Below are 14,516 nucleotides of genomic sequence, written 5' to 3' on the forward strand. Positions count from 1 at the left end.
CCTTGCTCTTCTGGATGGTAGAGGTTGCAGGTTTGGAAGGTGCTGTTGAAGGAATTGCTAAAGCTGATCATGGTAACCATTATACAGATCTTGCCATGTGGGAGATCCAACAGAGTCATGAACATGGGGCGGGATTCTCCGACCACCCGCCAGGTCAGAATTGCTGGGGGTCGGTGTGAATCCCGCCCCCGCAGTCCTAATTCTCCGGCCCCCCCCCAAAATCGGCGCGGCGTGAGTTGTGCCGCCCACCTCGGAGAATGGCGGGGTCCGGCACGACCCAATGGACGCCAGGGCTGCTCGAATTCTCCAGCCCGCAATGGGCCGAAGTCCCGCCCGTCTTTTGCCAATCCCGCCGGCGTAAATTGGAATATGTCCCTTACCGGCGGGACCTGGCGGCGCGCGCGGGCTCCGGGGTTCTTGTGGGGGGGACGGGACGCGGGGGGCTCTGGCCCCGGGAGGTGCCCCCACGGTGGCCTGGCCCGCGATCGGGGCCCACCAATCCGCGGGTGGGCCTATGCCGTGGGGGCACTCTCCTTCCGCACCGGAGGCTGTACCAGTCTGCCATTCCCGGTGCGGAAACGAAGCCCTCTGCGTATGCGTGTGGATGATGCCATCACGCGCTGGCACTCCCGAGCATGCGCCATCTCGCGGAGGCACTTCGGCGCTGGTTGGCGTGGCGCCAAGCCCCTTTCCTGGCGACTGGCGGGACGCAAACCACTCCAGGGCGAGCCTAGCCCCTGAAGGTGCAGAGGATTCCGCACCTTTGGGGCGGCCCGACGCCAGAGTGGTTCACGCCACTCCGTCCAGCGGGGGGGGCCCCCGCCCAGCCGGGTAGGGGAGAATCCCGCCAATTATGTTAGAAAATGGTTAAGGCCTTGTCAGGTCTGATTTTCCTTTTCTCAGGTCGCTTGTCTACATTTTGGGGGAGGAAAATCATTTTTTTCAGCTTCCTAGTGTGTACGTTTTGGATTGCTGCAATCTGACTCCCATCCTGTGACTGTCTACACCTTCCGCTGCCTTGGGAAAAAGGACAGCATAACCAAAGACCCCTCCCACCCGGGTTATTCTCTCTACCAATGGGCAGAAGGTACAAAAATCTGAGAACACACGCGAACAGATTCAAAAGCAGCTTCTTTCCCGCTGTTACCAGACTCCTGAATGACCCTCTTATGGACTGAACTGATCTCTCCACGCATCATCTCTACTGTGTAACACTACACCCCGTATGCTTCACCCGATGTTTATGTACTTACATTGTATATTTATCATCTGTCCTATGTTTATTACGTATGGAACGATCTGACTGGACTGTATGCAGAACAATGCTTTTCACTGGTTCTCGGTACACGTGACAATAAATAAATCTATATACAGCACTCAATCATTTGGTAAATTTTAGTGAATTTTGTACTCGTGAGCAGGCAAGTCACAACTGAGAATTTCTTTCAACTTTCAGACCCAGAGTATTCATCAACAGCTGCAACCTGGACTGGAAACTAAATAAACTCTCTCTATTTTGCCGTTATATCCTAATTTTGATGATACTTTAAAGTTTGTTGTTTTTATTTGTTTCCATTAAGAACATGGCTAATGATTAAAGCCAGGTTATTCCAAATCCCAGATGGGAAATGTGAAACAAATGCCCTCAACTGTATTTTGCAATTTGTTATAATGTGAGAAAAGATTTGAAATCCAGAGAGTGATGTCGCAGATATTTTACGATAGTTTTAAATAAAATAAATGTTTGTGAAGCAATAAAGTCAACTAGACGTACACTTAACTAAAACAATGGCTATATGCAGTATCATTAACTTTACCCAGTTCCAAATACCTTTATTTCACTAACTTAAGAGCCAAACCTCTGCAATATCTTAAGTTTTTAAACTATAAAAAAAAATCCAATAACAGTTACCACACCAGGCAGGTATATACAGGGTTGCTTCTGAGGTAAAACAAAATGGCTGGCTTTCCAAGGCCAACTTCCTGCTCTTGCTTGGAGTTAAAACAGCTATTCCTGCTGCTGACTGGGGTCTCAAACAGCTAGCTATCCTTGTGTAGGTTGAATGCTTATGGAATAGTTTTTCCTTTTGATCTTCCCTTATCTGAATTAACCTCTTAAGAGTCTACCTTTTAGAATGTAAGTACAGAGTTCACACCTTGTCGTCTCTAACACCTTGTTCAAACTTTTTATGTTCTGTTCCCCATTGTTACCATTTTGCCTTAGGTAAACGTCTATTCTCAGTGTTGCTAGGCTCATTAAAATAAAAACAAAGCACTCGTTCCATTAACACAACCAAACTGTCCCTATGTTTAAGCACCTTACATGTTCCAATAATTCTTAAAAATATATAACCAACAGAAAACATTCCAATTCATTGGGTTTTCCAGATATTTTCATGGTTCAGTATTTGACACTATTCACCACATCACTCTGGGGCTAGAAGTATCAGCAAATGTTACTTTACATCATGTAGGGTACCCAATCTGCTACATATACACTTGGGACTAGGATGTGGTTTAACGTCATGATTAAGGTTTTTGCTTCTGAATAGTTTGTAAACTTGTACAGTAGTTATAAATAATAGACTTGTCAAGTTCCTCATTTTCAGAATTATCCAGAATATGGATGACACATAGTTTCAAAAAACTTTGTCCGCAAGAATGGGTCTTTTTCTTGTCAGAAAGGAAAGCTAAATAAGGGATCAATAGTCTCCCCTAATCAAGCAAGATAATAATCAACAGATCAGTTCGGAAAAGGAAGAACGATTTATTTGACAGCGTAGTTGTGACCAAAGCCTCATGACTGCGAAGATCTTAAGCTTTCCTTCACAATTTGTAGAGAAATGGGAACAAAACAATTGATGATGGGTTCGTTCCCTGCCCAAAGCAAAATCTGGATGTATTGTTAACTTCCTTGTATGACTAATGCTTCAGACATTGAGTGCATTAAATTGACTCAAGTCAAACGCAATAAAGATTATTTGGAATTTGGTGTCGGGTCCAAGAGTAGGGTCCTAAATTATTTTTTTAAAATTAATTGTTGATGTAATAGGTTGGCTGTCAGACTAGGTGGCACAGTGGTTAGCACTTCTGCCTCACAGCACCAGGGACCCGGGTACGATTCTGGGCTTGGGCGACGGTGTGGAGTTTGCACGTTCTCCCAATGTCAGGGTTTCCTCCGAGTGCTCCGGTTTCCTCCCACAGTGTAAAGATTTTTTTTTTCTCTATAAATTTAGAGTGCCCAATTCATTTTTTCCAATTAAGGGGCAATTTAGCGTGGCCAATCCACCTACCCTGCACATCTTTGGGTTGTGGGGGCGAAACCCACGCAAACACGGGGAGAATGTGCAAACTCGGCACGGACAGTGACCCAGAGCTGAGATCGAACCTGGGACCTCGGCGCCGTGAAGCAGCAATGCTAACCACTGCGCCACTGTGCTGCCCTCCACAGTGTAAAGATGTGCAGATTGGGTGGATTGGCCGTGCTAAATTGCCCCTTAGTGTAGATTAAGTTAGGGGGAAAGGGTGGGGGAGAGGGCTTGGGTAGAGTGCTCTTTCAGAAGGTTGGTACAGACACGATGGACCGAATGGCTTCCTTCTGCACTGTAGGGATTCCATGATTCTATGAAATTCTGCGGCTAATTTTTAATTAGCACTTTGTATAATGGATAATGTTCCCAAATGGTGGATCATCTTCTAGCTTTTGAGATAATAACATAATTAACAAATCAGTAAGTTGGATGATTTAATTGATAATTCATTTTTGCACTGATTGAGCTGTAAGAAGATGTGTCTCATGATTCTGAATCTGGTCTGTGAGAAAATATGAGAATTGAACACGGCAGGAATGGTTTGCTGCCTTGTATACTCTTAACCATGAAGCACACTTTTGCATCAAATGTATGTCTCATAGTTTGTGTAAAAGGGCAACAAAACTGCTGTCTATATTTGTTTTTGGGTGATGTCAACAGTTAAGTCACATGGTATTTTAGGGCAGCACGGTAGCACAGTGGTTAGCACTGCTGCCTCACGGCACCGAGCTCCCAGGTTCGATCCTGGCCCTGGGCCACTGTCCATGTGGAGGTTGCACATTCACCCCATGTCTTTTTAAAAATAAATTTAGTGTACCCAATTCATTTTTTCCCATTAAGGGGCAATTTAGCGTGGCCAATCCGCCAAGCCTGAACATCTTTGGGATGTGGGGACGAAACCCACACAAACACGAGGAGAATGTGCAAACTCCACATGGACAGTGACCCAGAGCCGGGATCGAACCTGGGATCTCGGTGCCGTGAGGCAGCAATGTTAACCACTGCGCCACCGTGCTGCCCGCATTCACCCCATGTCTGCGTGGGTCTCACCCCCACAACCCAAAGATGTGCAGGGTAGGTGGATTGGCCACGATAAATTGCCCCTTAATTGGAAAAAATGAATTGGGTATTCTAAATTTATTTTAAAACATAAAAAAAGTCACTTGGTATTTTGGTCTGGGAAGTGTAGTTGTTGGGAGGCTTTAGAAATATAAATCAGTAACTTTTTGAAAAGAATTTATGGGATGTGAGTGTCACTGGCTATTTCTCATTCCCTGATTGTCCTTGAGAAGGTTGTGGTGAGCTGTCTTCTTGAACAGCTGCAGTCCTTGTGGTAGATATTTCTTTTTAAAAGTGGTAACATATTTTGGTTCTGAGTGAAGCTCATGGGTGCAAGCCCCACACCAGAGAGAGACGGACTGAAGAGAAACAATTAGCTTCCCAGTTCTGAGGAAAGATCACCCGCCTGAAATGTTACCACTGTTCCTTCATCCACAGATGCTGTCAGATTTGCTGAGTACTTCCATTAGAATCATAGAATCTACAGTACAGAAGGAGGCCATTCGGCCCAACGAGTCTGCACCGGCCCTTGGAAAGAGCACCCCACCTAATCCCGCACCTCCACCCTATCTCTTAATCCCAGCTAACCTTTTTGGACACTAAGAGCAATTTGACATAGCCAATCCACCTGCCTCTGCACATCTTTGGACTGTGGGAGGAAACCGGAGCACCCGGACGAAACCCACGCACACACGGGGAGGATGTGCAGACTCCGCACAGACAGTGACCCAAGCCAGGAATCGAACCTGGGACCCTGGAGCTGTGAAGCAACTGTGCTAACCACTGTGCTACCTTGCTGCCCATGTGCAGCACAGGTAGTTTGTCCATGCTAAATTGGTCCTTAATCGGAAAAAAAAGAATTGGGTGCTCTAAATTTAAAAGAAAATCATGAGTACAGATGGTGATAAACTGTTCTCGATAGGTGAAAAGTCAAGAATCTTTTAAAGTGATTATTGAAACAAAATGACACAAGGATAAAGGCAAAATATTTGAATACTGAAAATCTGAAATCAAAACAGAAAATACTGGAAAAGCCCAGCAGTCTGGCAACATATGTGGAGAGAGAATCAGAGTTCGCGTTTCAGGTCCGTACAACTTCATCAGAGCCAAAGCGGGACAAAAATTTGATCAATTTTATACTGTTTAAGAAGGCATGGCGCAAAATAGAAGGTCAGTGATAGGTGTGGGAGAGATTGTGCAAAGATGTTTAGAACACAAGGCAAGGGGAGTGTTAATGGCAGTGTTGAGGACTGTTGAAGGTGTTGATAGCGGCATAAAGGTAAGAGAGAGAACCCTTTCTATGCCACAGCTGGTTATGATCAGGAATGCACTGCACAAGCTGGCGGTGGAAGGAATTGAACTTCAGTAGAATCAGGGGGCAGAGGTGAGTGTAGTGGCCATCACTAAAGAGAAGGTTGAAGGTTCTGGGCAAACTGAAAAGTCTGAAGGTGGATAAATCACCTGGACCAGATGGACTACACCCCAGGGTCTACAGGAGATAGCCGCGGAGATTGTGGAAACATTGGTGGTGATCTTTCAGGAATATCTTGGAGGCAGGAAGAATCTCAGATGACTGGGAAATGGCTAATGTAAACCCCTGTTTCAGTAGTGAAGGAGGCAGAAGACGGGAAATCATAGGCCGGTTACCCTGACTTTGGTCATTGGTAAGATTTTACAGTCCATTATTAAAGATGAGATTGTGAGGATGGCACAGTGGATAGCACTGGGACTGCGGCGCTGAGACCCCGGATTCGAATCCCGGTCCTGGGTCACGTTCCGTGTGAAGTTTGCACATTCTCCCCATGTCTGCGTGGGTTTCACCCCCACAACCCAAAGATGTGCAGGTTAGGTGGATTGGCCATGCTAAATTGCCCCTTAATTGGAAAAAAAATAATAATTGGGTACTCTTTATTTGAAGAAAAAGATGAGATTGTGGAGTACTTGGAAGTGCATGACAAAATAGGGCTGCGTCAGCATGGCTTTGTCAAGGGGAGGTCATGTCTGACAAATCTGTTAGAATTCTTTGAGGAGGTAACGAGGAAGTTCGACAAAGTAGAACATGTTTGACGTGATCTATTTAGATTTCCAGAGGGCCTTTGACAAGGTGTGTATTGAATGCTGTTAAACAGGCTAAGAGTTCATGGTGTTAAGGGTAAGATCCTGGCATGATTAGTGGATTAGCTTACTGGTAGAAGACAGAGAGTGGGCATAACGGGGTCTTTTTCAGGATGGCAGTGATGTGTTGTGCCTCAGAGGTCGGTATTGGGCCCACAGCTTTTCACAATATACATTAATGATCTGGAAGAAGGAACTGAGGGCACTATTGCTACATTTGCAGATGATACAAAAATATGCAGAGGGACAGGTAGTATTGAGGAAGCAGGGGGTTGCAGAAGGACTTGGACAGACTAGGAGAGTTGGCAAAGAAGTGGCAGATGGAATACAATGTGGAAAAGTGTGAGGTTATGCACTTTGGTAGGAAGAATGGAGGCATAAACTATTTTCTAAATTGGAAAAAGCTCAAGAAATCAGAAGTACAAAGGGACTAGTTCAAGATTCTCTTAAGGGTAGGAAGCCAAATGCAATGTTAGCATTCATGTCAAGAGGGCTAGAATACAAGAGCAGGGAAGTATTTCTGAGGCTGTATAGTGCTCTGGTCAGACTCCATTTGGAGTACTGTGAGCAGTATTGGGCCCCATACCTAAGGAAGGATGTGCTGGCCTTGGAAAGGGTCCAGAGGAGGTTCACAAGAATGACCCCTGGAATTAAGAGCCTGCCATATGAGGATTGGTTGAGGACACTTGGTCTGTACTCATTGGAATTTAGAAGGATGAGAGGGCATCTATTGAAATTTACAGCATACCGAGAGGACTGGTTAGAGTGGATGTGGAGAGGATGTTTCCACCAGAAGGAAAAACTAGTACCCCCGGGCACAGTCTCAGACTGTAGGGACAATCCTTTGAAACTGAGATGAAGAGGAATTTCTTCAGGGAGAGGGTGGTGAATCTGTGGAACTCTGCTGCAGAAGGCTGTGGAGGCCAAATCACTGAGTGTCTTTAAGACAGAGATAGATAGGTTCTTGATTAATAGGGGGATCAGGGGTTATGGGGAGAAGGCAGGAGAATGGGGATGAGAAACATATCAGCCATGATCGAATGGCGGAACAGACTCGATGGGCCGAGTAGCCTAATTCTGCTCCTATGTCTTATGAATGACACCTGAATAAAAATGTTTCAGGGACGTGGAACAAGCTAAATTCCTCCTACCGAGAGTTGGCATAGGCTCAATGAACTGAATGGTCTCCTTCTGAGATGTAACTATTCTACGAATCTGAGGGTTTGACATTCACTGTTGCACAATGAAGGGAGTGGGTGTACTTCATTTGGCTGCAAACTAGTAAATGCACTTGATTATTTATTAGGCCGACATGAATGTAGCCTTTGATCAGTGCGTGCACTTGTCGGCTGTTTTGATCTGTCACTTTGAAGCGAGGATGTAATCAAAGTGATTTCTATTTGCTATTGACTGCAGCCAATGTCGCCACCTTCTATTGGCCTGCGCCCATTGGATGCATTGGGATGTTTCATTTTACTATTGGCTGCCATCTTTACGGACCCCTTCCCGATTGGTTTAACATTGTAACCATCACCCAATTGGCTGCCACATTGTAACCACCACCCAATTGGCTGTCACATTGTAACCATCACCCAATTGGCTGCCACATTATAACCATCACCCAATTGGCTGTCACATTGTAACCATCACCCAATTGGCTGCCACATTGTAACCACCACCCAATTGGCTGTCACATTGTAACCATCACCCAATTGGCTGCCACATTATAACCATCACCCAATTGGCTGTCACATTGTAACCACCACCCAATTGGCTGTCACGTTGTAACCATCACCCAATTGGCTGCCACATTGTAGCCATCACCCAATTGGCTGCCACATTGTAACCATAACCCAATTGGCTGTCACGTTGTAACCATCACCCAATTGGCTGCCACATTGTAGCCATCACCCAATTGGTTGTCACATTGTAACCATCACCTAATTGGCTGCCACATTGAAGCCTTCACCCAATTGGCTGTCACATTGTAACCATCACCCAATTGGCTGGCACATTGAAGCCATCACCCAATTGGCTGACGTGTCCCTGGGCGGGAATGATGCTCTGATTGACAGGGCGAGGTGAGGTCGGGCAGGATAACCCTGGGGAGGGGGGGGTGGAGGCAGCGGGCGGACACGGAAGAGACAAGAAGCAGGAACCTGCCGGCGGTAGGATTGGGCCAAAAGGAAGGAGAGAAGCGTCCCACGTTGGAGCTGGAGCTGCTCCGGAATTTGGAACCCGCCGTCCCTGGGGAGAGGAGTTGGCAGCTTTGACCGGCTTGCAGGTGGCCAGGCTTCCACATTGTGCTGGGGGAGGTTTCCATTCTGCTGCTGCCTTTGCTGAGGAGAGGCTGGGTCGGCGGCATTGCCCCTGGGGCAGCTGCTGCGAATGGGGAGCGGGAGCCTGCCTCTGTTTGTGCAGAGGATTTGATCAAGCTGAAGCTGGCACACACCTGACTCCGCGCGTCTCACATCCCAGAGCCACCGAGAGCAAGGTCAGAGAACAATCAGCAACAGCCTGAACAGAGAGAGCTCAGCAATACTGGCACCTGAGACAAGTGGCTCATTTTACACACTGACTGTCAGATATGGAATTGTGAGTGCTGCGCCTGGGGTTGTGGGGTGCTGCGCCTGGGGTTGTGGAGCGCTGCGCCTGGGGTTGTTGGGCGCTGCGCCTGGGGTTGTTGAGCGCTGCGCCTGGGGTTGTTGAGCGCTGCGCCTGGGGTTGTTGAGCGCTGCGCCTGGGGTTGTGGAGCGCTGCGCCTGGGGTTATGGAGCGCTGCGCCTGGGGTTGTGGAGCGCTGCGCCTGGGGTTGTGGAGCGCTGCGCCTGGGGTTGTGGAGCGCTGCGCCTGGGGTTGTGGAGCGCTGCGCCTGGGGTTGTGGAGCGCTGCGCCTGGGGTTGTGGAGCGCTGCGCCTGGGGTTGTTGAGCGCTGCGCCTGGGGTTGTTGAGCGCTGCGCCTGGGGTTGTTGAGCGCTGCGCCTGGGGTTGTTGAGCGCTGCGCCTGGGGTTGTTGAGCGCTGCGCCTGGGGTTGTTGAGCGCTGCGCCTGGGGTTGTGGAGCGCTGCGCCTGGGGTTGTGGAGCGCTGCGCCTGGGGTTGTGGAGCGCTGCGCCTGGGGTTGTGGAGCGCTGCGCCTGGGGTTGTGGAGCGCTGCGCCTGGGGTTGTGGAGCGCTGCGCCTGGGGTTGTGGAGCGCTGCGCCTGGGGTTGTGGGGCGCTGCGCCTGGGGTTGTGGGGCGCTGCGCCTGGGGTTGTGGGGCGCTGCGCCTGGGGTTGTGGGGCGCTGCGCCAGGGGTTGTTGAGCGCTGCGCCTGGGGTTGTTGGGCGCTGCGCCTGGGGTTGTTGGGCGCTGCGCCTGGGGTTGTTGGGCGCTGCGCCTGGGGTTGCTGGGCGCTGCGCCTGGGGTTGTGGAGCGCTGCGCCTGGGGTTGTGGAGCGCTGCGCCTGGGGTTGTGGAGCGCTGCGCCTGGGGTTGTGGAGCGCTGCGCCTGGGGTTGTGGAGCGCTGCGCCTGGGGTTGTGGGGCGCTGCGCCTGGGGTTGTGGGGCGCTGCGCCTGGGGTTGTGGGGCGCTGCGCCTGGGGTTGTGGGGCGCTGCGCCTGGGGTTGTGGGGCGCTGCGCCTGGGGTTGTGGGGCGCTGCGCCTGGGGTTGTGGGGCGCTGCGCCTGGGGTTGTGGGGCGCTGCGCCTGGGGTTGTGGGGCGCTGCGCCTGGGGTTGTGGGGCGCTGCGCCTGGGGTTGTGGGGCGCTGCGCCTGGGGTTGTGGAGCGCTGCGCCTGGGGTTGTGGGGCGCTGCGCCTGGGGTTGTGGGGCGCTGCGCCTGGGGTTGTGGGGCGCTGCGCCTGGGGTTGTGGGGCGCTGCGCCTGGGGTTGTGGGGCGCTGCGCCTGGGGTTGTGGGGCGCTGCGCCTGGGGTTGTGGGGCGCTGCGCCTGGGGTTGTGGGGCGCTGCGCCTGGGGTTGTGGGGCGCTGCGCCTGGGGTTGTGGGGCGCTGCGCCAGGGGTTGTGGGGCGCTGCGCCTGGGGTTGTGGGGCGCTGCGCCTGGGGTTGCTGGGCGCTGCGCCTGGGGTTGCTGGGCGCTGCGCCTGGGGTTGCTGGGCGCTGCGCCTGGGGTTGCTGGGCGCTGCGCCTGGGGTTGCTGGGCGCTGCGCCTGGGGTTGGGAGCGCTGCGCCTGGGGTTGGGAGCGCGGTGCCTGGGAGCTGGGGGAGGTTGTAACATTAGCAATATTGTGTCTACGCTGTTTGTAATTGTGAGACCTTGTCATTATGAGCTTTATGCAGGATGATCTGTTAAGAACCAAGGAAAGTGGGTCAAGGACTGGGATGTATTCTTGTGCCCACAATTCCCTTGCATGCATGGTTGAGTTTACATTTCAGGCTGTGTTACAGGAGGCTGAATGAAAATGAATGGATGCTTCTTCCATCTCCTGCTTTATCTGTTCCTCCTCCTCTTGTCTGCTTTCTCTCTCCCTTGGCCTCCTCTTCTCCTCCCGCTCCATATGTCAAGATCAACATGGGTGCAGTGTGTTCACTGCCTTCTTGTTGGGTTACAGGTGGCGAGTGATTTAAGATTACCCTGGGGGCTCAAGAGGCAAAGTTACTGGCTTTTGGACAATGTACACTTTACAGACTGGGCCCAGATTTTCAATGCCTGATGTGTGCTGTGTTGGTTGATCTGAATTGGGGTCAGCGATAGTAGTGCTGCATTGTACTGGAACACCATGGGAATGAATAATGGTCAAGTTCCCACCTCGTGATCGTCATCTCGTGAAGTGCACTGGGGCACCGTGGACATCGGATAAGGAATGGAACTTGCTTGGCTGTCATGTGTTTGATACTTGGCTAGTTTATCAGGACTTTCACGTGAGCTTGCGTCTTTTTTAACCCCACTTGTTATTTCCTGTCATGACTGTCCCCAATTTGTCTGTACATAGAACATACAGTGCAGAAGGAGGTCATTCGGCCCATCGAGTCCGCACCGACCCACTTGAGCCCTCACTTCCACCCTATCCCCGTAACCCAATAACCCCTCCTGACCTTTTTGGTCACTAAGGGCAATTTATCATGGCTAATGTGGGCAACATGGAGTTCTTTGACTGTAGCCCTCCAGGGTGCAGCTGAAGTTGACCTTGACAGGGGAGGGTTCATGTATTCTGGTGGTTGGGTGCTTTAGTTGAATCAAAGCTTCAATGGTTCCAAGCCAGATGATTATTGGTGATTTCAAAAGTTTTAAGGAAGGGTTAAATGGTCACCTGAGTTCGGATGTCCCACAATGTTTTGAAAATCAGACCCGCCTGATGTGGTCGAGCTTTTGCACTGTTTCAGAAATGGATGCCATGTGCCATTGTTGCGTTGCGGCAACAGTCCGGCTGACTTGCTAGCCTGCTCCAAACAGGTTGGCAGTGGTGTTTTTGCATCGCTGCTGTGTATGGACCCTTCCCCAGGCACCGGGTGGTGTGTGTGGAGTTTGCAGCCAATATTTGAAGCTGGGAAACTGACTTTGGAGCAATTGCAAATCCACGTTTTACAATTGAATAACTCTTCATGCCCTACTGGTGCCCCTACTGGTGCAATGTGTCGAATTCTAGCCTTGTTCCCAGCTTCTAATGGAACTGGGGCCTTTTTCAAAACAGTGAAGAACCATCACTTGTTGGTTGTATTGTGCTGGGCAAACTGTGGGTTAAAAGAAACTTTTACCAGGTCTGGGAAGACACTGGTAAGGCCGCAGTTTATTTGCCCATTACTAGTTGTGTTCTGGTGGTGGTTCCTTGCCTACTTGAATCCGTGTAGTCCTAGTCATGATACCGCACCCTCAGTGGTGTTAGGCAGGGGCTGAATGGGAACAACATGATGGAGTAATTACCAGCTGATTGTGATATAGAATCTTCAGGTGCAGTGTGCCTTGTGACAGTTACTTGTGTCTTTAGCATTTCCTCAAGGAAACTATCTAAGCGGTTCTGAAGCAGAGTGGTGAGACCTGTGAAGCAATGACGTGCGAATGTGGTTAACCTCCATGGGAGGGGCAGTCTGCTCATTACAAACCCTCTTAAAACATAAACCATGAAGGGAAGCGTTTGTGTTTAAAATCAGCCTTCCCTGACACCGGTCCACACAGACCAGAATTTAATATCTCCTGAGTTTCATTTAAAAAGCATAGCGATATAACTTGATCTTTTGACTGGAAAGAGGTGATCTAGGCAGCACTTTCATTTGTTAACTGGACTAATATCGGGAATAGGCGGGCTGTCTTATGAGGAAAGGTTGGAGAGGCTTGGTTTGTATCCTCTAGGGAGTTTACAAGGGTAAGAGGTGACATGGTCGAAACCTTTATGATCCTGAGGGGTATTGACAGAGTGGACGTGGAGAGAATTTCCTCTTGTCGGAGGATCTCTAATTAGGGGTCACTTTTTAAAGATAAGGGGTCGCTCCTTTAAGACTGAGATGAAGGGAAATCTTTTCTCTTTAACGATTAACGATATCGATTAACAAGTGGGTGAAAGGTTATTGTGGATTAGCAGGTGTGTGGGGTTGAGTTTACAATCAGATCAGCCATGATTTTATTGCATGGGGAGCAGGCTCGAGGGGCCGAGTGGTCTACTCCTCCTCTGAATGTATATATTCATATGTAAAACATAAACTGTTAAGAGAAGTGTTTGTGTTTTAAGATGAACCTTCCCTGACACAGGTGTACACAGACCACAAAATGTGAACACAGGAAATGCTGGACAATCTCAGCAGATCTGACAGCACTGTGGAGCGAGAATGGGGCGAACGTTTCCAGTCTGGATCTAAACTCGAAACCTTAGCTCTGTTTTCTCTCCACGGATGCTGTCAGACCTGTTCAGATTGGCGGTGGCACGTTTTCGTGCAGTGGTTGGCACTGCTGCCTCAGTGTTCGATCCCAGCCCCGGGTCACAGTCCATGAGGTGCTTGCATGTTCTCCCCGTGTCTGCGCGGGTCTCGCAAGATGTGCAGGGTAGGGGGATTGGCCGTGCTAAATTACCCCTTAATTGGAAAACAATAATTGGGTACTCTAAATTTTTTTAAAAAAATCTGCTGAGATTGCCAGCATTTTCTGTTGTTGTTTCAGATTCCAGCATCTGCAGTAATTTGCTTTTACCATCAAACATTAACTTTGTTTAATTTAAAAAGCCCAACGATATGACTTGGCCTTTTCGACTGGAAAGAGCTGTTCTTGGCAGCACTTTTCATGTAATTTGATAAGTCACCTGGAGCTAAAAATGTTAATCCTCCTGCTTGTTCCGTTTCAAACAATAGAACTCCTAAATCCACAAAACTAATTCTTCAAATTATGTAATCCGCATTCACAGATTGATCAAACCATTTGAAAGAAAGATCAGTAAGTGGCAAGTTCTCTGCGCTTTCCCTCCACCGACAGGTTCTGTCATAGCGTGCAGTTGAAAGATGAAAGAGTAGCTCAAAACGGTAGCACAGTGGTTAGCACTGTTGCTTCACAGCTCCAGGGTCCCAGGTTCGATTCCCGGCTTGGGTCACTGTCTGTGCAGAGTCTGCACGTTCTCCCCGTGTGTGCGTGGGTTTCCTCCGGGTGCTCCGGTTTCCTCCCACAGTCTAAAGATGTGCAGCTTAGGTGGATCGGCCGTGTTAAATTGCCCTTAGTGTCCAAAAAGGGTTGCTGGGTTATGGGGATAGGGTGGTGGTGTGATCTTAAATAGGGTGCTCTTTCCAAGGGCTGGTGCAGACTCGATGGGCTGAATGGCCCCCTTCTGCACTGTAGATTCTATGATTCAAAAAAAACATTTTCTCCCGCACCTAGCCTGGCTATGCGATAACCTCTCCCGTCCTCACCCACTCCGATTTCAGTTGCAGTTATTAACATTCCTGGGTGGCACTTTCTATGTTTTCTTTGTGAATTGCTTTAAAGGCCTTGCTGAATTTGCCTTTGTTCAGGTCAAATGTTCAGACAGGTCACGTGTGCATTCTTTTTGGGGGTGGGGAGGGAGCTAAATATGTGCAGTGCAATTACAATGAAAGCATGCCCTAATGAGTTTACAA

General features: G+C 49.4%; 1 protein-coding gene across 2 annotated transcripts in view; it reads left to right on the top strand.

The window, feature by feature from the left end:
- Positions 1-8,595: 8,595 nt before the first annotated feature.
- LOC140398583 (oxysterol-binding protein-related protein 7-like) overlaps positions 8,596-14,516 on the top strand; it is a 114,208-nt gene continuing 108,287 nt past the window's right edge. For both annotated transcript variants that reach the window (XM_072487405.1, XM_072487406.1), the window contains exon 1: positions 8,596-9,080. The gene's annotated coding sequence lies outside the window, so the exon portion shown is untranslated. The remainder of the gene's footprint in view (positions 9,081-14,516) is intronic.

The sequence above is a fragment of the Scyliorhinus torazame genome, chromosome 21 (assembly GCF_047496885.1).
Source record: "Scyliorhinus torazame isolate Kashiwa2021f chromosome 21, sScyTor2.1, whole genome shotgun sequence".
NCBI lineage: Eukaryota > Metazoa > Chordata > Chondrichthyes > Carcharhiniformes > Scyliorhinidae > Scyliorhinus > Scyliorhinus torazame.